The sequence below is a fragment of the Bos taurus genome, chromosome 27 (genome assembly GCF_002263795.3).
Source record: "Bos taurus isolate L1 Dominette 01449 registration number 42190680 breed Hereford chromosome 27, ARS-UCD2.0, whole genome shotgun sequence".
Taxonomy (NCBI): Eukaryota; Metazoa; Chordata; class Mammalia; order Artiodactyla; family Bovidae; genus Bos; species Bos taurus.
Window position 1 is genome coordinate 14,756,453 of NC_037354.1, and position 22,941 is coordinate 14,779,393.

Below are 22,941 nucleotides of genomic sequence, written 5' to 3' on the forward strand. Positions count from 1 at the left end.
GAGACAAGACCTCCAGAGATGGCTTTGGTCACCACCAGCACCAGGGCTGGTCCGGGCTGGCCCAGAGGGACACATCCCTTCTAAGGGGAGCTCAGACCTCAGCAGGTAAATCATCCATCCCCACTGTCCCGAGACCCAACCCCTCTCCAGAGGATGAAAGACATGAGCATCAGTGGGGAGGGTCCCGACCACTTCCTGGGAGAGGACAGTGCCCAAGAAGATCCCAGACCCAGTGGTTTCCCTTCTATCATTAAAGGGTTTCGAAGTGAAGAGGGAGATCTTTCAACAAGAAGGTCATCTTGGAACCTTGTTCAGAAAGTGGGTTTTGTTCTTTGGGGCTTCCCCGATAGCTCAGTTGGTAAAGGATCCACCTCCAATGCGGGAGACCCCGGTTTGCGTCCTGGTTTGGGAAGACCCGCTGGAGAAGGAAAGGCTATCCACTCTGGCTTTCCTTCTATGATTAAAGGGTTTCAAAGTGATGAGGGGGCTCTTTCAACAAGAAGGTCATCTCGGAACCCTGTTCGGAAAGTGGGTTTTATTCTTTTAGTGGATTGGGCCTTGAGTTGAAGTGAGAGGGTGTATTCTTCAAAGGCTTAATCACAGATGCCGGGCTGGCCCCCAGGGGCATCCCTTTGTTCTGGGAAGCAGTGCCTTTCAGGGAAGCCAGCAGGAGACAGTCGCTCTCCATCTCCTCGTCTGCTCAAATCTTCTCTCCCAGCTGAGCTGATTTTCCTTTGCATGAATATATGAAGGCTGGCAGTCTGGCTGTGACAGTCTGAGTCTGCTCTTCCTCAAGCTGGTTTCCTTACCCACCCTGGCCTTCTCTCGCTCTTTTGTTTTTATTGCTTGGGCAAAAGCGGAAAAGAACAGAACAGAATGGAGCACAGTGTACTGGCTTCTGCAGCCCACAAGCTCTCCTCTCCATATTTCTGCCTGACCCGTGTCTATTTTAATGCATCTGCAACTCTTCTCGATTTTTCTCAGCTCTTTCTAAATGGAGCCTCCGGTAGTTTGATTACTCGGACCCTTTGCTCAAAACATCAGTAGAAACTTTCTTGACACCATCACAAACCACAAATCCCAGGTGGATTTCAGATACAGTGTTAAGGAAGATCTGCCTCCTCTCCCTCCTCCCCCACCTCCTCCAAATGCAGCTCTGTACACACATACGCCTATGAATACATACATGAATTGGAGAAGGGAATGGCAACCCACTCCAGTATTGTTGCCTGGAAAATCCCATGGACAGAGGAGCTGGTGGTACAGTCCATGGGGTCGCAAAGAGTCGGACCTGTCTTAGCAACTAAACCACCACCACCACATAGATGAATACCTGGCACATAGTAAAACCTCTGAACATTAACTTACATTATTAATATGAAGGTAGAGAGTCACACCGACAAATGGAATCTGGAGATCAGTTGGAGCCTCCTTTCTTCTGAGCTCTCTACGTGATTTGTCCCAACCCCATTTCCACTGAATTCTTGCACTTCCCCATGACACTCAGTACATCGCAGGCATCTCTCCTTCTAGACTCCTGCTGCCATGACATATGGCACCCCAGAAGTGACGCTCACTGCGTGGCACAAAGAAACCCGCTCACATGAAATATACATGAGTCGGGTAAACTTAACTGGGGATTCAGTGGGGTGTGAAGAGGAAGACTGAGAGCAGTGCAAAGAACTGCAGATTGAGGGTCAGACATCCGTGTTCTTAAAAGTCCTTTCAGCTACCCCCACCAAGGTTTCCTCCTTGGCCCCTCACTCAAAAAACTCTGGCCTTGTACACCTTACTGATTCATCTCTGCTACACAGCACCTACCTCCAAAGTTTCTCCCTGAATTTCAAAGTTCTCTCAAAAGCAGTTCAGCCCTCCAGAGCTCCTGCATCACTCCTAAGTCTGCGTAGCTCATTAGCTTATGCATGCATGCTAAGTCGCTCAGTCCTGTCCGACTCTTTTTGACCCCATGGACTCTGGCCTGCCAGGCACCTCTGTCCATGGGATTCTCTAGGCAAGAATACTGGAGTGGATTGCCATGCCTCCTCCAGGAGATCTTCCCGACCCAGGGATTGAACCCAATTCTCTTATGTCTCCTGCATTGGCAGTTGGAGAGTCTCAGTTGGAGACTGAACTGAACTGATAAACTAATGAGGGCTTCTCACTAGTGCCTCTTGGGAAGCCCTCATTAGCTTATCAGTTCAGTTCAGTTGCTCAGTCGTGTCCAACTCTTTGCAACCCCATGGACTGCAGCACGCCAGGCTTCCCTGTCCATCACCAACTCCCAGAGTTTACTCAAACTCATGTCCATTGAGTCAGTGATGCCATCCAACCATCTCATCCTCTGTCGTCCCCTTCTCCTCCTGCCTTCAATCTTTCCCAGCCTCAGTGTCTTTTCCAGCGAGTCGGTTCTTAGCATCAGGTGACCAAAGTATTGGAGTTTCAGCTTCAGCATCAGTCCTTCCAATGCATATTCAGTACTGATTTCCTTTAGGATGGACTGGTTGGATCTCCTTGCAGTCCAAGGGACTCTCAATTGAGAGTCTTCTCCAACACCACAGTTTAAAAGTATCAATTCGTCTGCGCTCAGCTTTCTTTATAGCACAACTCTCACATCCATACATGACTACTGGAAAAACCAAAGCTTTGACTAGACGGAACTCTGTTGGTAAAGTAATGTCTCTACTTTTTAATGTGCTGTCTATGTTGGTCACAACTTTTCTTCCAAGGAGCAAGAGTCTTTTAAGTTATTAGTTTATAGAATCCTTTAAAAAATGGGGGCAAGGGGAAGGAAGGAAGAAAATAAGGAAGGACAAAAAGGAAAAAAAAAAAAAGAAAATGTTTCTTTGAACAGGAACTGCCCACTTCAGAAGGCCATTCTAGTTAGAGTTGTTATATTTATTTTAGCCCCCCCCAAAAAAAATGTTGTAAGATTCCCAGTTAAATTTGAGTTTCAAATAAACAATTTTTTACTATAAATATATCCCCATTATTCCATGGAATATACTTCTCCTAAAAAATTCTTTGTTGTTTACCTAAACTTCTAATTTAACTGAATATCCTGTATCTTATCTGGCAATTCTAGAGAAAGCATTCTTTATTTGCTCCTATTTCATAGTCACAGTGAAGGAGAAGACGTGAAATCAGGAGGTACTCAACTGAGGTGATAGCATGTGCAAATAATGATGACACGAGGGGGTGAACATTTTAGTCAGGTAAAATGTAGAACTTTCCACTCTACCACTCAGGGCTCCCTTTCCTGGGAAGACAAGATCTCCTTAATGACACGCTGGGCTAGTACAATACAAAACAGTCGGAGCTTCACTCAGCCAAGGTCCTGGCATGACACATGTATGTTGTCCAAGGGGTTGTTTGCAAAGGGGTGGCCAGGGCCCTGGGGGGCCAATAAGAGATGGTGAAGCAACCGGGGCTTATTCCACTTTCACCCATCGCGCACCTGTCCCCCCAGGCTTGAAGGGCAGGGGGAGCTGGCGTAGCCAGCAGGGAGCCAGGGGGAAATCAATACCCGGCCTCTGCTGTCCCCCCGATGCTGTCCAGCTGAGGCTCTCCGTGAGATCCTCCAGGGGCTCCAGGCAGGCCAGAGAAGGGGGAGGAAGGCAAAGAGACCAATAGAGAATTCCCAGCACAGCCGCCAAAGAGAATCCTAAGGCATGGGCTTCTCAAGAAAATCAATCGTGTTGATTTCTTAGGTGGAGGAGTGAGTCCTTAACTGGATATGGGGACCTCCTGAGCCTGAGGTCCCGCCACACGGCCTTGTGAGTACATATGCCCCTGCACACATCTCAGGAACGGAAGACACCCCAACTGGCTTCCTGTTCTAACTTGTGCGTGTGTGATACTCAGTCGCTTCAGTTGTGTCTGACTCCGTGCGACCCTATGGACCGTAGCCCTCCAGGCTCCTCTGTCCATGGGATTCTCCAGGCAAGAATACTGGAGTGGGTTGCCATGCCCTCCTGCAGAGGATCCCCACCTAAGGATCGAACTTGCATCTCAGGTTCTTTACCATCTGAGCCACCAGGGAAACCCCTGGCCTAACCCACCACCTGTGAATTCAGAAGTAAGGAATGACTCTCCACATTTTCTAGGTATTAGCTGCAAAGGGGTTGAATATTTTGCTCACTGTCCCAGTGCTAATAAATCATATGTGGACGAGTTGGGGGGTGCAAAGAGATATGAGCGACTCAAACTTGGATTATCTCTCTTTCATCATCATATTCTGGGCACTTCACTTTTCATGGTTGCAATAGATTTAGTGGTTATATTTGCAATCTGGAACATAAAACCATGCTGATTTCAAGAGGAGACCTCTTGGCCTTTTTTAGACCATTTATTTATGTCTCTAAATACACATGCTGAGAAACAACAACATAATGAATTCAGTCACTAAACACTCAGGTTCCACAACCAATGAGGAATTTCTCTATCATACAAAAGCTTTCTGAATTCTTGGGGTGTCTAATCACCTTTACAAAGTAATACTAATCTTTAATACTAAGCCATTCACTGTTTTTCTGAAATCCATGTGTTTCCATTAGATGAATATGGCCACGTCTGCTAGATATCAAAACAGCTGGTTGAAAAGTGAAGTCATACTTTAGGCACATCAGTTTAGTCAAAACATAGAGATATAAACACAGCTTACAAAATGTTAATGCAGACTTTGGAAGTGATTCTTTTACAGCATACACGTTTTCACCCAGAGGCAGCCCTCAGGTGACTTCTGAGCCCAGAGCTGCACGCAGGCCTCTGCAGCCGCACCTGCGGAAGTCTGGGTTATAAGCATGCACGATGGACACCCGGCACCAGCTGTGGGCAAGCTGCCCATCTCTGAGAGGTTGACAGGGACGGTGGAGACAGCATGAGTGCGTGGTCAGACGGGTCAGAGTTGGGGTGAAGGGGTCTTCCCCTGTTTCTAGCTGTGGACATTGAGGCTAAATTCTCAGAGCCTCACATTTCCATCTCTAAAATGGGAATAATAATACTACTTCCCTGGCTGGACTGTGATGAGTATTAAAGACAAAAATAGTTTAAAAACATATGTAATGCTTACTATGTTCCAAGGTTTGTTCTAAGTCCACCTGTTACAGGTTGAACAGTACTGTGCTGTGCTTAGTCGCTCAGTCATGTCCTACTCTTTGTGACCCTATGGACTGTAGTCAAATAGGCTCCTCTGTTCATGAGGATTCTCCAGGCAAGAATACTGGAGTGGGTTGTCATGCCCTCGTCAGGTTGAATAGTACCCTCCCCAAAAAGATATACTGAAGTCCTCAACGCCCAGTACCTCAAAAGGTGACCTTATTTGGAAAGTGGATCTTTACAGAGGAAATCAAGTTCAAGTGAGGTCACAGGGGGCCCCTAATCCAATCAGACTGATGTCCTCATAAGGGGGGGCATTTAGACATGCACACAGAGGAAAGATGCTGTAAAGCCACAGGGAGAAGACGGTCATCAACAAGCCAGGGAACACCAGGGACCCCAGAAGCTGGGGGTGGCGAGGAAGGACCCTCCCCTGGCAACTTCAGAGGGACCAGGGCCCTGCCAACTCCTTGGTTTCTGGCTTCTGGACGCCAGAACAGCAAGACAATGCATTTGTGGTGTTCCAAGGCACCCCACTTGTGGTACTTACAGCAGCTTTAGGAAACCAGCACGTTTAATCTTCACGATCACCTTAACAGGCAAGTACTCACGGTAGGCCCACTTTACAGGTGAAGTAACTGGGGCCCAGAGAAGTAGATTGATTGAATTCTCACACCGGCAGGTGACGTGGAGCCAGGATTCAACCGAGGGAGCCTGGACCCAGAGTCCTCACTCTTGACCACGATGGCCCTCTAACACTAGCTCACCGGGGGTCACCAGTTCACCTGGCACTGGGTGCCCCCCAAGCCTTAACAAACCCGAGAGATGGAGCTGCTGCCGCTGCCGGAGCAGCTCTCACGCCATCATACAGCACCCGCCCTCAAGGACCGGTGGACTTCTGGGGACCCTAAGGGATCAGGGGTCAGGTTCCGGGAATCAGCCCACTCAGGAAGCACTTTACCTGGGCTGGAGTTAGACTCAGGAGGGGTCATGACCTGAAGGCCAAAGGTCTGAGCCACCTTGACAGGTGTCTGCTAATCAGCTTAGTAACAGGACTAGTTAGTTACCAGGTCTCGGCCACCTTCCCTGTACCTGGAACTAGGTGCTTCCATCTCGTTTAGTCTTCAACACAACTCTGAGAGGCAGATAATACTGTGCTCGTGCGGCAGGTGGGAGAGTAAGGCTCAGAGTGGCTGAGGGGCAAGGTTAGTGCCAGGGAGCTGGCAGGAGAGCAGAGTCCCAGTTCAAAGCCAGGTCTCCGGGACTCAGCACCCGCACCCTCCCCAGCAGCCTCTGCCCTCCGGCCACTGGGTGCCTCCCCAGCCCACCAGGTCATTTGGGTAGAAACTGCCCCAGATCCAGGGACTGCCTCTGAGGCTCTCCCCAAGGTAATCATAGGGAGGAGCTCGGATCTTCAGAAAAGCCAGACCCGCCTGCCGCTGGCAATTGATTATCATGCACAAACTGTACCATAAATATCTCTGAAGGAGGGGAGACTGCCAAACAAGGGGTGCTAACAAAGCGGATGGGACTCCTACCCCCTTCTCCCTCTGGAAGGTGTCCAGCTGCAGAACGAGAGGCTCCCAAAGGTCTGCGGTGTAGGGGTCTCCAGTTAAAGGGTGCATTTTAGAGACTGAACGTATCTACAGACATCACCTCAAATTGACACGATGCCAAGAAGTAACTGCACGCTGGATTCAGAGCTCAGCAGCCTGAGAACGTTATATAAGCCAGACTTTTCCACCGCTAGACTCCTCTCTGAACTTTTCCATTTGGAAGGTCTAAAGATGAGCTGAGACCCTGTTTAGACTAGTGAGTGTTCAGGAACTACTCGATACCCAAGAGATATGAAGGAATGAAGAGTGCACTGCTAGAAGTACTGACCTAACTCACAAACTTTAATTGGCTTTATGGGTCACCTCTGCTAGGAAATACATCTTATTTTCTTAACTTGTTCAAAGACAGAATTTGGTGTGTTAAAGAAGTGGTTTCGAGAGAAATATGCAAGATCAAGTTGAAAGAAAAATTCACAATTTGCACATCTTTAAATGCAACGACTGATGTATGTGCTAGACACAGTCCTGATTAAGTCTGAGTCACAAATATTGCAAGTCCAAGATAACAGGCTTTGATTATAGTGTGAAGTGTAGGGACTTGCAACAAAAATAACCCCAGAATGTTAAGAGGGGAGAGATTTTTTGATTAGAGATATTCATGCTCAGAGTTTTGAGGTCACTGGACTCAAAAGAATGTATTATTTTTCTGGAATATGCTAGCTTGGTGTAATTATTTAGCAACTAGAAGACAGGTACAGAAACAAAAGTTATTTCCAGAATAAGGACAAAAATGTAAGCTTGGGACTTTTAAACACTCTTTATTTGGGGAAAGCTAATTTTTACCAAAGCTCAAGGATATTTCCAGACAATTTAATCTATCCTCATCTCAGCACAAAGCTGGAAAAGAACTTGAATTGATTACTGCATTTAAGATGGAATCCCTTCTGAAACACACTCCCATTTTATTGAGCATTCCTGTGCTGTGCTGTGCTTAGTCACTCAGTCGTGTCTGACTATTTGCGACCCCATGGACTATAGCCCGCCAGGCTCCTCTGTCCATGAAATTCTCCAGGCAACAATACTGGAGTGGGTCATCATTCCCTTCTTCAGGGGATCTTCCCAACCCAGGGATCAAACCCAGGTCTCCTGCACTGCAGGCAGATTCTTTACAGTCTGAGCCGCCAAGGAATACATCATACACAAGAGAGAGCCCACCAATACCTCGGTCTAAAAGCTTCTTCTCCCTCTCCCTAGTGATAACGCATCCAACTCCGCCCCACTCAGCCACCCTCCCCTCCCGCAGTGACATCAGGTCAGCCACAGTCCTCCTGCTACTGGAGTGGGATGACTTTGGTATAAAACAGGCTCCAGCCACCTCCCATCCTGTCTGCCTAGAGGTGGTGGGAGGCCCCTTCTGTGTTCCCTCCCCATAAATTCACCCAGGACAGGAGTCTTCCTCCCACCAGCACAGAGGGTTGCTCTGGTTCTCCGGCTGCCCCGACCTGTGACTGGGGCAGGGCTGGGGGTAAGGAGGGGAGTTCAATTCTGTTTAAAAAGGAGGAGGGCACACTTAGGTCCTGGATCCAAGCCATGTTCGACGATCCATCTTTTCAACTGGTGTACAACCTAGAATGGCTAATGGGCGATCTCCAACAACAGATACCAAAACAGTACTGGATCAACCATTAATGACAACAATTGATAGAGAATGATCAAATTCAGCTATTCGGGCATGTGAGGTAATGTTAATGATTCAACCCAGTCCCTGGTGGCTTAGTTGTTAAAGAATCATCCTGCAGGGCAGGAGACACGGGTTCCATCCCTGAGTTGGGAAGATACCCTGGAGAAGGAAATGACAACCCAGTCCCTGGTGGCTTAGTTGTTAAATAATCATACTGCAGGGCAGGAGACACGGGTTCCATCCCTGAGTTGGGAAGATACCCTGGAGAAGGAAATGACAACCTGCTCCAGTATTCTTGCCTGGGAAATCCCATAGACCAGAGGAGTCTGGCGGGGTACCCTCCATGGGGTCGCAAGAGTCAGACAGAACTTAGTGACTAAACCACCAGTGTGAACCCACCAATCTACAGCAAACAAACAAAAACCCCCATGTGTGAAGTATGATGCTAGCCCATGCAAGTTCACTGCCTTGGGTCAGGTGTGGCCATAGTAGTGAGACCGGTCTCCCACATCATGGGATTAAAAAATCAGTTTAGGTCATGACTGTAGCCACAGCTTATGTGCCCAGGTCAATGAGTGATCTGCATACAAACAGACAGCGTTTGGAGCTGACGCTGCACCTGGCCTAATGATCTGTGTACATAATTCTGCCTAGGTGCTCTTAGCATATATAAAATGTGTTGAAAGATAACTTGCCCTGGGGATGAAAGAGTAACTCAAACAAGCAACTATCACATGGCTAGGTGTGAGAAGTATCTCTGATGTATTGAGAGCTTCCCAGTCCAAACTGAAGACGTCATCTGAATAGAGGAGCTTTTTGAGTTAAAAATAGAAGCATCAAGAAGGATGAAAACTGGCAGGAACCGAGGACCAGTGAGAAGCACGTGGCCGAGTGGAAAGCACTTTGGAGCCCAACAGATCAAAGTCAGCCCCTGCGCTGGGATCTCACACAAGTCATTTAACTGCAGAGAGCCTCAGCTTTCTCCTCTGAAAAACAATCATACCTTTGTGTGTGCTAAGTCGCTCGGTCGTGTCCGATTCTTTGGGAACCCATGGACTGTAGCCCATTCTGCTCCTTTGCACACGGTGTTTTCCTGGGCAAGAATACTAGAGTGGGCTGCCATTTCCTACTCCAGGGGATACTGCCAATCCAGGGATCGAACCCTAGTCTCTTGGGTCTCCTGCATTAGCAGACAGATTCTTTACCACTAGCGCCACCTGGGAAGCCCCATACATTTGTCCAGAGTTAAATAATTTGGGGTAGGCAAAACTTTAGCATGATGTCTGGCACACAGTAGGCATTGGGGAAATGCAAACCACCACCTAAATCCTCTTTTAAAGGGCAACCCTATTGGGCTTCCCTGGTGGCCCAGTGGTTAAGACTCTGAGCTTTCAATGCAGGGGGAGTAGGTTTGATCCTTGCTGGATCCCTCATCAGGCAACTGATATACCACATGCTGTGTGGCCAAAATAATAATAATAATAAATAAATAAAGGGCAACCTTATTAAACAGCATGCAGTGGTCAATGGCTCCAGGAGGGATAAGGCTGGGTAGCCTATTTATTGTCTCATAGTCACACACAAGCCCTTGAAATAGACTCTCAAATCCCCTTAAAGGGGTGGGGGGAGAAAAAGGCAGTACCACCCACTACCATTACTCAGGAAGGTTTGTAACCAGTGAATCTCCAGTTCAGAAACTAACCTCAGGCGTTTATGACAGCTCCCCTGCGCTTGGCCCGACACTGCCCTCTACTGGCCGTCACAATAATCATCACTCGCAGCCTCACCCAGGATCTCACTGGGCGCCGCGCACCTTTGCCAGCCTGGTATTTTGTCTGACACTTTTCATATGTAAAGGCATCCCAGCATCCCCAGAGCTGCTTGTGAAGATACTAAACATGCTGAGGATTCAGGCCGAGGCACAGAGAGAGGCCAGCGGGGCCAGGCGGTCACATACCCAGGGCAGCCCTCTTAGTCGCTGAAGCAAACGTGAGCCTGTAGGAGGAGGGATCCCTGGTCCGGACTTGAGTAGTAAACCAGTGTCAGACTAATGGGACCTAACCGAGAATATGCGATTCTATCAGACAGATACCATATGTGGGAATAAGTGAACAGCTTTTCATTTTAGATTGCCAGCTGTTGCACAGCCAGCAAAATAAACTTGAATATTAGGAGCATAGATACTTTCCACCATTGACAGGCAAGCGAGCAACACTGATGTGAATGCTCTGAAAGACTCTCCCTCTACAATAAGACTACAAGATACAATATAACTAGATCTTGGGTAACACACACACACATATGCACGTGAGTTTAAAATATTGCCAAGCTCACAAGTGGTCCCAGGTCAGTAGTGTCCCTTCTTTCTTAGCAAAGCAAATGAATATTTTCTATTAAGTAAAGTTCCAATTTAAGCCCTCAGATTTCCCACAGACTAAGTTCAATCAACTGTGAGCTAAAAGAAAGAAAGAAAGACCTAAGACACAGAGAAACAAATCGTATGGCTCAGGCAGGTAGCTCTTAGCCAACGGCCTTTGCCTTCCTTGCGTTAGTGAATAATCATTTCAACAGACCAGCCAGCAATTCTAGTTTCCAGCCACCCTCGCATCCAGGTGGAGCCATGACCCGTGGTTTGGACAAAGGAAGGAAGGCAGAAGAGGTCGATGCCATTGCCAGGCCTGGCCCACAAAGACCACGCTTGGGGTCCTCTAGGGGCTCTCCTGTCCACTAGCAGGATGCTGGCGCTCAGGGTGATCCTGGAGGCCACATGTTGAACACGGCAGAGCCTGTGTCAGTCAGTGTCCTTGAATGACCACACAGGCCCCACGTCAATCCGTCAACTTGACATGATGGCAGTAACAGAGAAAGACCCTAAGTGTTAAACCACTGAGATTGTGGAGGTTAAGTGTGCCGCAGTTGATTTTACCTTAACTAATCAGTCATTGTGAACATCAGCAGAAACAATAAACCACAAATTTAGCACCAAGGGCTTTAGAGTTTGGGGATTATCATATTTAGAATATGAAATACGCTTTATGACATGTTTAAAGAAATAAAAGAGAATCAACATTATCAAGGAACAAAAGACTATCAAAAATAACCCGGCAGGATTAAGAAAGAATCAAACAGAACTTTGGATGTTAAAAATACAATCATTTAAATTAAAATTTGGTGGAAAGATAAATCGCAGAATAAACACAGCTGAAAAGATAGTGAAATTGAATATATAATTGAGTGACCCAGAGGAAAGAGATTAAAGAGGAAGAGGTCAAATATGAAAGAAAGACTGTGGTGGGGTGAACGGTGGTTCCTTAAAAGGTACATCCCCCCAGAGCTTGTGGATGTGATTGTACTTAGAAAAAGGTTCTCCACAGGTGAAATTAAGGATCTTGAGATGAGATCATCCTAGACTATCTAAGTGCCCTTATAAGAAGAGGATACACAGTCGCACAAAAGGAGAAGACGATGTGACAATGGAGGCAGAGATCAGAGTGATGAATCTACAAGCCAAGAACACCAAAGAGTTCTGGCAGTGCTGGAAGCTGGGAGAGAGGCATGGAATGCTCTCCCTCTGAGCCTCTAGAAGGAACCAAACCCGCCAACATCACGATCTCAGAGTTTTGGATCCTCGAACTGTGAAAGAAAACACTTCTGTTGTTTTAGGCTACCTGGTTTGCGGCAATTTGTTATAGCAGCTGTGGAAAACTAAGACAAAGGCGAGAGATGAGGATAGAGTGGGAAGTTCTGCGTTACATCGGTTAAGAGCTGCAGAAGGAAGAACAGGGGGACCGGAGGAAGGGCAGCGCTACATAATGGCTATGTAATGTTGCTCCCCGATAATGGCTGATACTTTCCCAAACTGATGAAATATAGAAATCCTTAGACAAGGGACCCAACATACTAAAAAGCAGGTTAAAATTTTTTAAGACTTTTTTTGATGTGGACCGTTTTTAAAGTCATTTTTGAATTTGTTACAACATTGTTTCTGTTGTTTTATGTTTTATGGTTTTTTTGGCCTCGAGGCATGTGAGGATCTTAGCTTCCCAACCAGGGATGGAACTCCTACCTCCTGCATTGGAAGGCAAAGTCTTAACCCCTGGATCACCAGGGAAGTCCCAAAGAAGGTTAAATTGTAATACCAAAATTTATACTCAAAAAACCCACAATGAGAATGATGAAAATCCACGTCTTCAGAGTCTATCTGTCCCTAGGACTAGGATTTCTGGGTCACGGGCAGCATTTTCTCAGGACAGTTCTGATTCCTAGCTGTTGTTTCTGATTCTCAGCAACGTTTTTCATTTTCAAAAGTATCTTCTTGATTTGCACAGATTTTGAATGTCACCAACCCCCCCACACACAAAAGACAAAAAGAGCAGTACCAACATCCCATGGACAACATCTACCACAAAACTCCCTGTGAACCTCAAGATAAAAAAGCCTGTGAGAACCACCCAACCAGGGCCGCAAAGAGCCATGCGGCGTGTCACATCTGTGGGGTGAGCAGAGGGAGAGTTTTGTGGACCCTCTTCTAGAAAAGTCCCAACAGCTTAGACCTTTGTACACTTGTCACGCTGTCCTAACTTGGATGACCCCTTGTCCTAATTTGGATTCTTAAAAATGCAGTATTCTTGCCAAAAAAAAAAAAAAGCTTTTAATGAATCTAACCACGAAGAAAAGTCAGACAAATCTAAAATACAGCCATGGCCTTCTCAAGAATGTCAACATGGTGGAAGTCCAAAGGAAACAAAAAGGCAGGGATGTCAGTCTTGATGGAGAGCAAAGAAGCATGGCAGCGGAGCGGACTGCTTGAACCATGATTAGATTTTTCATTTCAGGAAAGGTTATAAAGGATATTTTTTTGGCAATGGAGAAAAATCGGAAAATAATTGTGGTCATATGAAAGTATATCCTAGACATGCTGCATTACTGGAGGGAGGGGGCGCGGTGGGTAAAGTGTCATGATGTTAACAGTTGACATTCTTTTTTTGGCTGCACCATGAGGCACATGGGATCTTAGTTCCCCGACCAAGTATCGAACCTACGCTCCCTGCAGGGGAAGCACAGAGTCTTAAACACTGGGCCACCAGGGAAGTCCCAGAAATTGACTTGCAGCTGATTCAGCAGGCGCAAAAGCCAAAATAGAACCCTGTATTTCTCACGTGAGCATAAAAGCAAACGTGCCAAATATTAACATTGAGAGAGGCACAGCACACAGATACTCATAATACTACTTCAGCATTTCTGTAGCTTTGAGACTTTTTCATTATAGAAACCTGGGGGATAGCCATATGATGGAATATTACTCGGCAATTAAAAGAAACAAACTGTGGACACCTGCCACCTGGTGACTGAACCTCACAAACAGTTCAGTCCAATTCAGTCTCTCGGTCGTGTCTGACTCTTTGCAACCCCATGGACTGAAACACACCAGGCTTCCCTGTCCATCACCAACTCCTGGAGTTTACCCAAACTCATGTCCATTGAGTTGGTGATGCCATCCAAACATCTCACCCTCTGTTGTCCCCTTCTCCTCCCACCCTCAATCTTTCCCAGCATCAGGGTCTTTTCCAATGAGTCAGCTCTTCGCATCAGGTGGCCAAAGTATTGGAGTTTCAACTTTAGCATCAGTCCTTCCAATGAATATACAGGACTGATCTCCTTTAGAATGGACTGGTTGGATCTCCCTGCAGTCCAATGGACTCTCAAGAGTCTTCTCCAACTCCGCAGTTCAAAAGCATCAGTTCTTCGGTACTCGGGTTTCTTTATAGTCCAACTCTCACATCCATACATGACTACTGGAAAAACCATAGCTTTGACTAGACGGACCTTTGTTGGCAAAGTAATCTCTCTACTTTTTAATATGCTGTCTATGTTGGTCATAGCTTTTCCTCCAAGGAGTAAGTGTCTTTTAATTTCATGGCTGCGGTCACCATCTGCAGTGATTTTGAAGCCCAAGAAAATAAAGTCTCTCACTGTTTCCATTGTTTCCCCATCTATTTGCCATGAAGTGATGGGATGAGATGTCATGATCTTAGTGTTTTGAATGTTGAGTTTTAAGTCAACTTTTTCACTCTCCTCTTTCACTTTCATCAAGAGACTCTTTAGTTCTTCTTCGCTTTCTGCCATAAGGGTGTCATCTGCATATCTGAAGTTATTGATATTTCTCCCAGCAATCTTGATTCTAGCTTGTGCTTCATCCAGCCTGGCATTTCTCATGATGTACTCTGCATATATATAAGTTAAATAAGCAGGGTGACAATGTACAGTCTTGACGTACTCCTTTCCTGATTTGGAACCAGTCTGTTGTTCAAAAATAGTATGCTCAGTAAAAGAAGCAAGACCCAAGGGACCATGTATTGAAAGACTCCGTTTATGTGAAATATCCATAAAAGGGAAAACTAAAAAGACATAAAGTACATTAGTGGTGATCTGGGGCAGAGATGGTGACAAATGGGAGTCAACAGTAAGTGTGCATGAGGGGTGAGACCTCATGAAGGGGGAGACCACCAAAATGGGGAGAGGGAATAAGCAAAGACTGGAGAACAAGCAAAGACCAGTGAACAAGTCTTCACCGGAGGCTCCGTGTGAAGGGGTTAGCAGAAGAGAAGTCAGTGGAACTTAGCATAAGGGTGGATTGAGAGGAGGGATGAAACTTGGAACCCAATGAAGAGTCTGTCGGAGGCAGGGATGGTCAAAAGATAAATTCCGCAGAGAGAAGCTGAAAGATGACACTGGATGTTGCTATTGGAAGGTTTGGCCTGTCTATTAGAAGCCGGCTGTTTCAGAGGCTCAGAACTCAGCAGTTCCATGTGCCCAACCGGCCAGCAGGCCCCACGCTGGAGGAGTGGACTGAAGTCGATATGTTAATAATAAATAGTTCCTCAAGATTAGGCCTTGAATTGCTCTCTGGCTGCCCTTCTTTCCTTGCCATGGTTCTATGCGGGGATTTCTCCAGTGAAACAGAGGGGCATGGAGTCCATTAGTTTTTTTCCCCAAAGAATTATTAAACTTTGTTCCTCCGGGAAATTGGTAGTGAAGGATGTGACTTTAAGTACAACTTTCTGGCCGAGGTTTCCAACCCCCTCCCCTCGCACCCCGCTCCCGAATCCTACCGCAAACCAGGTGACTTTCCCTCTTTTTAAAATCATACTCTGGGGGCGACCCTGGTGGTGGCTCAGTGGTGAAGAATCCGCCTGCCAATGCAGGAGAATCGGGTTTGATCCCTGACCAGGGTTGATCTCACAAGTCGGAGCAACTAAGCCCGTTGGACCACAACTTCTGAACCTGTGGTCTGCAGCCCGGAGCCGCCACTTCTGAGCCCATGTGTTGCAACTAGTGAAGTCCGCACACCCTAGAGCCCGAGCTTCACGACAAGGAAGCCGCTGCACTCAGCCTGTGCACCTCATCTAAAGAGTAGCCCCTGCTCGCTGCAACTAGAGAAAAGCAACGAAGACCCAGCACAGCCAAATATAAATAAAATAAAATTATTATTAAAAAGAAGATGATACCATTTTTACAGGGTCTCTGGTAGTCCTTAAAAAAAAATCATAACTATGAATCTTAACAGGGCAAGGCATGGGGGTAAAAACAATATTCATCCTTTGAAAAATAAGTGTATGGCTGTCTGGCTTCAAATGCCAACCACAGCTGCAGTGCCCTTTGGGTTCAGTAGCGATGGTTGTCCAGAGGGCGCACGGGGCAACAACAGCACTCTCTTCCCTTTGACATGCATCAAGGTGGGAAAGTTCCAGGGGAAACAGACCAGAAGTGGTCACAGCAGGGGACGACACTCCTGGCAGTCCAGCGGTGAACTTTTCGCCCTTCCAGTGCAGGGGGCATGGATCTGATCTCTAGTTGGGGAACTGCGATCCCACATGCTGCTCAATGCAACGTTGAGCCAAACAAACAATAAATAAAAATTTTAAAAAGAAGAACTCATGTTTTTTTAAATAAAAGAGACGCGATCATGACAATAGATAAGACAGAGGACCTGTCACAGCATTTAAATCTACTTCTTGGAGCCCTCAAGCTCAGGGGAGCTTCTCTATAGCTCAGTTGGTAAAGGCTCTGCCTGTAATGCAGGAGACCTGGGTTCAGTCCCTGAGTCGGGAAGAACCCCTGGAGAAGGGCATGGCAACCCACTTCAGTATTTTTGCCTGGAGAATCCCATGGACAGAGGAGCCTGGCGGGCTACAGTCCACAGGGTTGCAAAGAGTCGGACACAACTGAGCGACTAACACTTGAGCCCTCAACCCCTCATTTTTTTTTTTTCAGGAAAGAAACTTGAACCCAGAAAGACTTTGAAGCCACAGGGTTTAGAAGCCACCATAGCCAGACTAGAACACCTCTTGCTTCTAATCTATCACCCTTCTCATGAAGACGTCACCAAAGACAGAGAGGAAACGACCGGGCCGTGCCCAGGGTGGTCAGCACCAGGGTGGGCACCCAAACGCGGAGAGAACGGGGACTCGTGTGAGGGGACAGGCGGTTACGTCTGGCCTTGACGGGAAAGACTAGAAGACATGGCAAAGTCAAACACAAGGTAATCTTGTTTTGGCAGAAGCACTGCCTTTTTATTTCATGTTACTAAGAAATTCGTATTCTGCTGACCACAAAACCACCTGAGGTGGAAGCCGGGTAAAAAGGATACCTTCTACCTCACACCCTTCGCCCGAGGGAACTGCTATTTCTGAAAACTTTTCCAGACTCCTGGTTATAAATGACTTAAACTCCCAAACCTAAAATCTCTTGGGAAGAAGACAGAAGTTGTTTTAAGCCACCAGAGCGCTGCAGTCCTCCCAGGTTTGGAATTTAGCGAAAAGGTTAAACCATAAGGAGTTTCCAATTGGCTATCTACTCACTTCTTAAAATATTTGACAGAGTGTGCAAAATACTTAATTATACACACTTGTGCTTTGCATTTCGGAAACCTATCCTGAACTGGTGTGGACTGGGGCTGGGAGAAGGGGGCTGTCGAGCTGTGTTTTAAGCAGTGTTTGCAACGTCCATTTGGACTTTTCATCCGCTGTGAAACTACAAAGCTCCCCCGTGATGGCCTAGCCTCGGGGGCTGCCTTTTTGTAAGAAGAGGGGGTGTGATGGCAAAGAGAATTTAAAAGGAAATGGGCTGAGTATTAAGGATAAAGCAGTTTCCAAGTAACTTTAGTGAACGTGCTCGTTGCTCAGTTGTGTCTGTCTCTTTGTCACCCCTTGGACTGCAGCCCACCAGGCTCCTCTGTCCATGGGATTCTCCAGGCAAGAATACTGGAGTGGGGTGCCATGCCCTTCTCCAGGGGATCTTCCCAGCCCAGGGATCAAACCCAGGTCTCCTGCATTGCAGGCAGATTCTTTACCATCTGAGCCACCAGGGAAGTCCTAAGAAACTCTAAAACAAACACAAAGTGATGCTTACTGAGTTCCTACCAAGTGTCAGGGTCCATGAGACACTAGACGGGGAGGGCCCGGCCCTCACTGGGACCACCAGGCCCTCCCAAGCCCCAGAACCAAGTGTACGAATAAACACCTGCTCCGCGGTCACTGCGATGGCCTGGGTCAGTGTCCCAGATGTGGCTTGTCAAAAGAGGCCTGTTTAAGCCATGCCGTACAACTGTTCAGCCGTGGCCGTCTGAGATAAGTAGCTAAGTGTCTGAGGTTGAATCCTCTCTTTTATACTCAACCCCAGAAGCGCTTATTGTTCGTATTGTCCATTGAGACACACAAAGGAGGGTTTAAAAACAGAGTTGTCCCTGAGGTTCTTGGTCTGGAAGAAGCCTGGAAGGGCAGGGACACACGCACTGTAGAGTGTGTGTGTGCAGGCGTGTGTCGTGTGCATAACAAATGCAGCTACAAGGTCTCTGGCTGAGGGGCAGACGCTTGGATGGCTGCAGGACAGCGCTGCGCTGAGAGCCACTTCCTTGAAAGCGGGAGGTCCCAACAGGAACGCAGGATGCCGTACTCCCAGGTTCTGCCAGTCTGGGGCTCTGTGAGCTTGAATAAGCGATTTCATGTCTCTCAGCCTCAGTTTCCTCAGATAGAAAACCGGGGTAACCATGTCTGCCTTCCAGGGTTGTCTGAGGATGGCCTGAAATTCGATTTGAAAACACCTAGCACTAAGTGCTGTAGACACACAGATGTAGAAATCCGGTAGGCATTTGGGAAATGTACATTCTGTTCCCTCTTGACTGAATCTGGCTGCTTGTTACAAAGGAGAACAGTCGTGCTGCAGAGACATAGGCCTCCATTGTCATCAAAGGTTCTGACTCCAGCAACCAGAGGCCACGTGGCGAAGATGCCGAGGGACGGGTGGGGGTGCAGAGGTCCTCTGCGCTGGTCCTGATTTACCCGTTTCCTGGCTAGGTAACCTCGTACTAACTGCTTACCCCCCCCACCCAGACTTGAGTTCTCTCATCTGAGAATTTGCCCTTACATAGCTCCAAGATGATTATAAAGACCATTTGAAGGTATCAAGATTAGAAAGGAAGAAGTAACTGTTTTTATTTGCAGGAAATAGGATCTTGTCGATCCTTGCGATGCAGAAAATCCTGAGGAACCCACAAAATTCAATTAGATCTAATAAACAAATTCAGCAAGGTAGCGAGATACAAGACCAACACCCAGAAATCCACTGTTTTCATACACTGCAAAAGTGAAATTAAGAAAATAACTCCATTCATAATAAAATAAAAAATAAAATGCCTAGAAATTATTTAAAAAGAAGGGAAAGACTTGTGCCCTGAAAATTATAAAGCGCTATGGGAAGACTTTGGAAACTGAATGGATGTCCCATGTTTGTGGGTCAAAAAATTTAATACTGTTACATTGGTAATATGTCCTAAATTGTTGTATAGATTCAACACAACGCCTAACAAAATCCTAGCTAGAGTTTTTTTTTTCCCCCCAGAAATTGAAAAGCTCATACTAAAACTCATTTGGAAATACCAGTGACTCAAGATAGCCAAAACAATCTTCAAGAAGAAGTACTAAGTGGAAAAACATACACACCCCAATTTCACAACTTACCACAAAGCTACAGTGATCATGACAGTGTGGTCCTAGTATCAGGACGCACATAGGGAGTTAAACTGAGAGCCCAGCAATAAACTCTAGCATTCGTGGTCAGTTGATTTTCTACAAAAAATGTCAAGAAAATTCAGCAGGAAACAAATTATTATTTCAACAAACGGTGCCAGAACAGTTATCTCACGCCACACAGAAAAATTAGCTCCACATGTATCGTGAGCCTAGATGTAAGAACTAAAAGTATAAAACTCTCAGGCGACTAATGACCAGGGCTGAAGTCCTAATGCCTTAGGACTGGGTATGTGGTCCAGGACCTTTGCAAAGTCACAGAGGAGGAAAAGAGGTCACACCACCACCCACCCAGTAGAGACTGAAACTGAATCTCCACTGAGCCCAGTGGGAGGGAGGTCAGAGTCAGACTGAGATTTATTTTTTTTTATTGCAGCAAAATATACATAATATAGAACTTACCACTTGAGCCACTTTTAAGTGTATAGTTCAGTTTTATGAAGAACATTCACCCTGAGTGTGCAGCCGTCAGCACCACCCATCTCCAGAACTTTTTATTATCCCAGACTGAAACTCTGCCTCACTCAACATTAACTGCTTATTCCCCCAGCCCCTGATAACCACCTTCTACTCACTATCTCTGTGAATATGACGATTCTGGGTACCGCAGGTAAGTGGAATCAAACAATACATCTCTTTTTGTCTATGGCTTATTTGACTTAGAATGCTTTCAAGTTTACCCAGAGATTTAGATTTTTTTTTTTTTAAAGAAAATACAGACATGCACAATTTCTAATACACTAAATGGACATGAGTTTGAGTAAACTCCAGGAGTTGGTGATGGACAGGGAGGCCTGGCGTGCTGCAGTCCGTGGGGCTGCAAAGAGTCGAATACAACTAAGCGACTGAACTGATTGAACCAATATACTCAAGTTTGTGAACTTGGATCCACTTTACATACAGATGGACTTATTCATCTTCCCCTAATTCTGTCAAATTCTTATCTAATCCTGAAATTGTTTTTCTCTCTGATCCTCCACATTCAATTAGTCTTGCCAGTTCCCTATCAGACCCCTGACCCTAGGTCCACTCCGGAGACTTGACTCCCAGGCTCTTTAACTCTCCCCTTGGTCTTGGACAGCCTTGTCCAAATCCACACAGCTCAGAAATAGCAGAGCAATTGTCTCAAAGCCTAGCTCTGCTCTCCAAATGCTCCATCATTCCCGCCTCTGCCCCTTGGCTTGAGTGATGCCAGTCACCCCCACCCAGCCTTTTCTCCAGGTTTCAACTCCTCCCTCAAATCCTGGTGGCTCAGGTGATAAAGAGTCTGCCTGCAATGTGGGAGACCTGGGTTTGATCCTTGGGTTGGGAAGATCCCCAGGAGAAGAGAATGGCAAGCCACTCCAGTATTCTTGCCTGTAAAATCCCATGGACAGAGGAGCCTGGTGGGCTACAGTCCATGGGGTTGCAGAGAGACACGACTGAGTGACTAACACTTTCACTTTCTCACGTCCTTCAGGCTTTACTCAAATACCATCACCTCAGCAAACCTCCTCAGAAGTGGTCCCCACAACCCCTGTGCCTATTCCGTCCTGGCCTGTGACTCCACACACACTGAGCTGTTCAGCTTCATTATAAGCTCATCCAAGACAGAGGACACGTCCCTTTGGAAGAGCAGTCTCACCTAGAAAACGTTCGCATAGCCTGCATAAGAAGTGATCATACACGAACATACATTATGAATTTATGTCAAAGTTACATGTTGCTGTAATAATTACCAGATTCAGTGGTTCGGACAGTAGGTGGTCCAGGAATCAGCAAATGAATGAAAATGGGCTCTCAAAGCACTACCCAGCTCTGAAATGTGACCATCTGTGGGTCAAGGCCGTATGGGGGGTGGGGGGCATCTTACTTTGGCCTGAAAAAGAAAGATGGGTTGGAAGGCAGCTGCGGCCGGGCTGGGGTTGAGGCTGGGGGGTTGCAGGGAGGATGGGAGTAGAGCCCTTCCAGAAGTAAGAAGTGTATCAGCCAAGGGAAAGACAGGACATTCTAGGAGAGGCCTTCAACCAAAACGGGGAGGTAAAGAGGTCACTCTCCAGAGTTCCATCCCCAAAAGGGTTTCACGACTGGCTGACCAAACCCCAGTGATCCCTGCATTTGAAGGGTAGGAACCAGTCTGTGTCCACTGATGGAATCTCCCGAGGCGTGAATCACCACGCAGCTGGCTGGTGGGTTCAAAAGTCCAACAGGTGGTTGAGAATCGGATAAATAAAAGAGGCATTTTTGTTTTCATTGGATTATTTTAGCTTTCAGCAGCTGTTGACACAGTCTGAGAGTGAACTCTCTGGAACATGATTTTCCTTCTTATCTGTTCCATCAGAACTCAGGGAGGTTATTTGAGGCTCGTGACGAAGAGCAGCCATCCTCCTAGGATCATCCAGGCCCGGGGAAGTGGGGAGGACAGCTGAGCTGAGCCCCAAACACCCCCATCTCCACCCCCACCACACACAACCTTCTAGAGGCTTCCACCTCCCCTTTGACCAGATCTTGATGAAATCTACACAGAAGGCTTCTTTGGATCCCATCTCTACTTCAACTTACACATCTCAGCAGATGTTCGAGAGGCTGAGGGAGGAAGCAAAAGCCGTCCAGCAGGTAAGCCCCACCAGGACAGAGTGGAGTGCTGAAGGGCACCAGCCAAGTGGCAAGCATGGATGAAGAGGCAGGAAGGACCGGAAACGATGGCTCAGCTTCCAGCCCCCTGCATCTGAGGGAGGCCGTCCTTTTGGCTGGGACGCTCTGCTCTAGGTCCCACTTGTCCTGGCACTGCAGGAGCGCCCCATCTTACAGGCAGGCACCCAGGGGGAATCACTTCCTCGGGGCGGGAAGGATGGGCAGAGCCCCTCACACAAGCCTGTCTGCGATTTCAGCCTGGGCACCTCTCATCCAGGTGCGTGTACCCTGCATGACTCCGTGACCCAGCTCTCAAGCCCCTTCTCCTCGTAGGGAAAGGGCCAAAGACAGGAGGAGGTCACGATCAAGCACCAGATCCAACACAGGACCCAGAGGAACCCCAGACCTGCCCCGGGGTCCCCGCCTGGGAGACCATGGACACAATGGCCTTATTCAGGGATGGGGACTCTGAAACCCGAGTAGGTGTTGTCGAAAGTGTCTCTGAAATAAACATTGACCTGCTGACTCAGGCTCCCTCTGAATCCATTTGAAGTGTTCTTTAACCCGTCTATGGCAAAGCAGTCTTAATGGAGCAGCCTAGGCAGCAGCCTGAGGTCCCATCGGTCAGCAGCGGGGAGAGGAGAGTGAGACGGGAGACCCACCTGCGGTGGAGACTGCCTGGCTCCGTGTGGGGAACCTCCTGAAGGAGGGTTTGCTGAGCTCAGAATCAAAGGCTTTCAGCACGCCTTCAAGCTCTGCCACCACCCTCGCCAGCCCCTCCTGCTGGGAATGTGTTTCTTGAAGCCAGATGAACCCCTGTAACAAGAGCGCCCTGGCCTCACCGTGGATGCCAAGAGAAACAGGCTTTTCGAAAAGTGGCACTTCAGCGTAGACAGGTCTGGTGGTGGGA

The 22,941-nt window shown here is 47.2% G+C and overlaps 1 protein-coding gene and 1 long non-coding RNA gene across 10 annotated transcripts in view; one reads left to right on the forward strand and one right to left on the reverse strand.

Annotated features, from left to right (window-relative positions):
- The window catches only part of ENPP6 (ectonucleotide pyrophosphatase/phosphodiesterase 6), a 137,121-nt gene that overhangs the window by 52,187 nt on the left and 61,993 nt on the right, over nt 1-22,941 (reverse strand). The window lies entirely within an intron of this gene.
- On the forward strand, nt 10,164-22,561 carry LOC112444584 (uncharacterized). Of its 2 annotated transcripts, none has more exons than XR_009493127.1 (4): nt 10,164-10,320; nt 16,606-16,873; nt 21,739-22,013; nt 22,309-22,561. It is a non-coding gene; the product is annotated as an uncharacterized lncRNA (long non-coding RNA). The 2 variants fall into 2 exon arrangements; XR_003032929.2 differs by having other exon boundaries at nt 10,165-10,320; nt 22,365-22,561.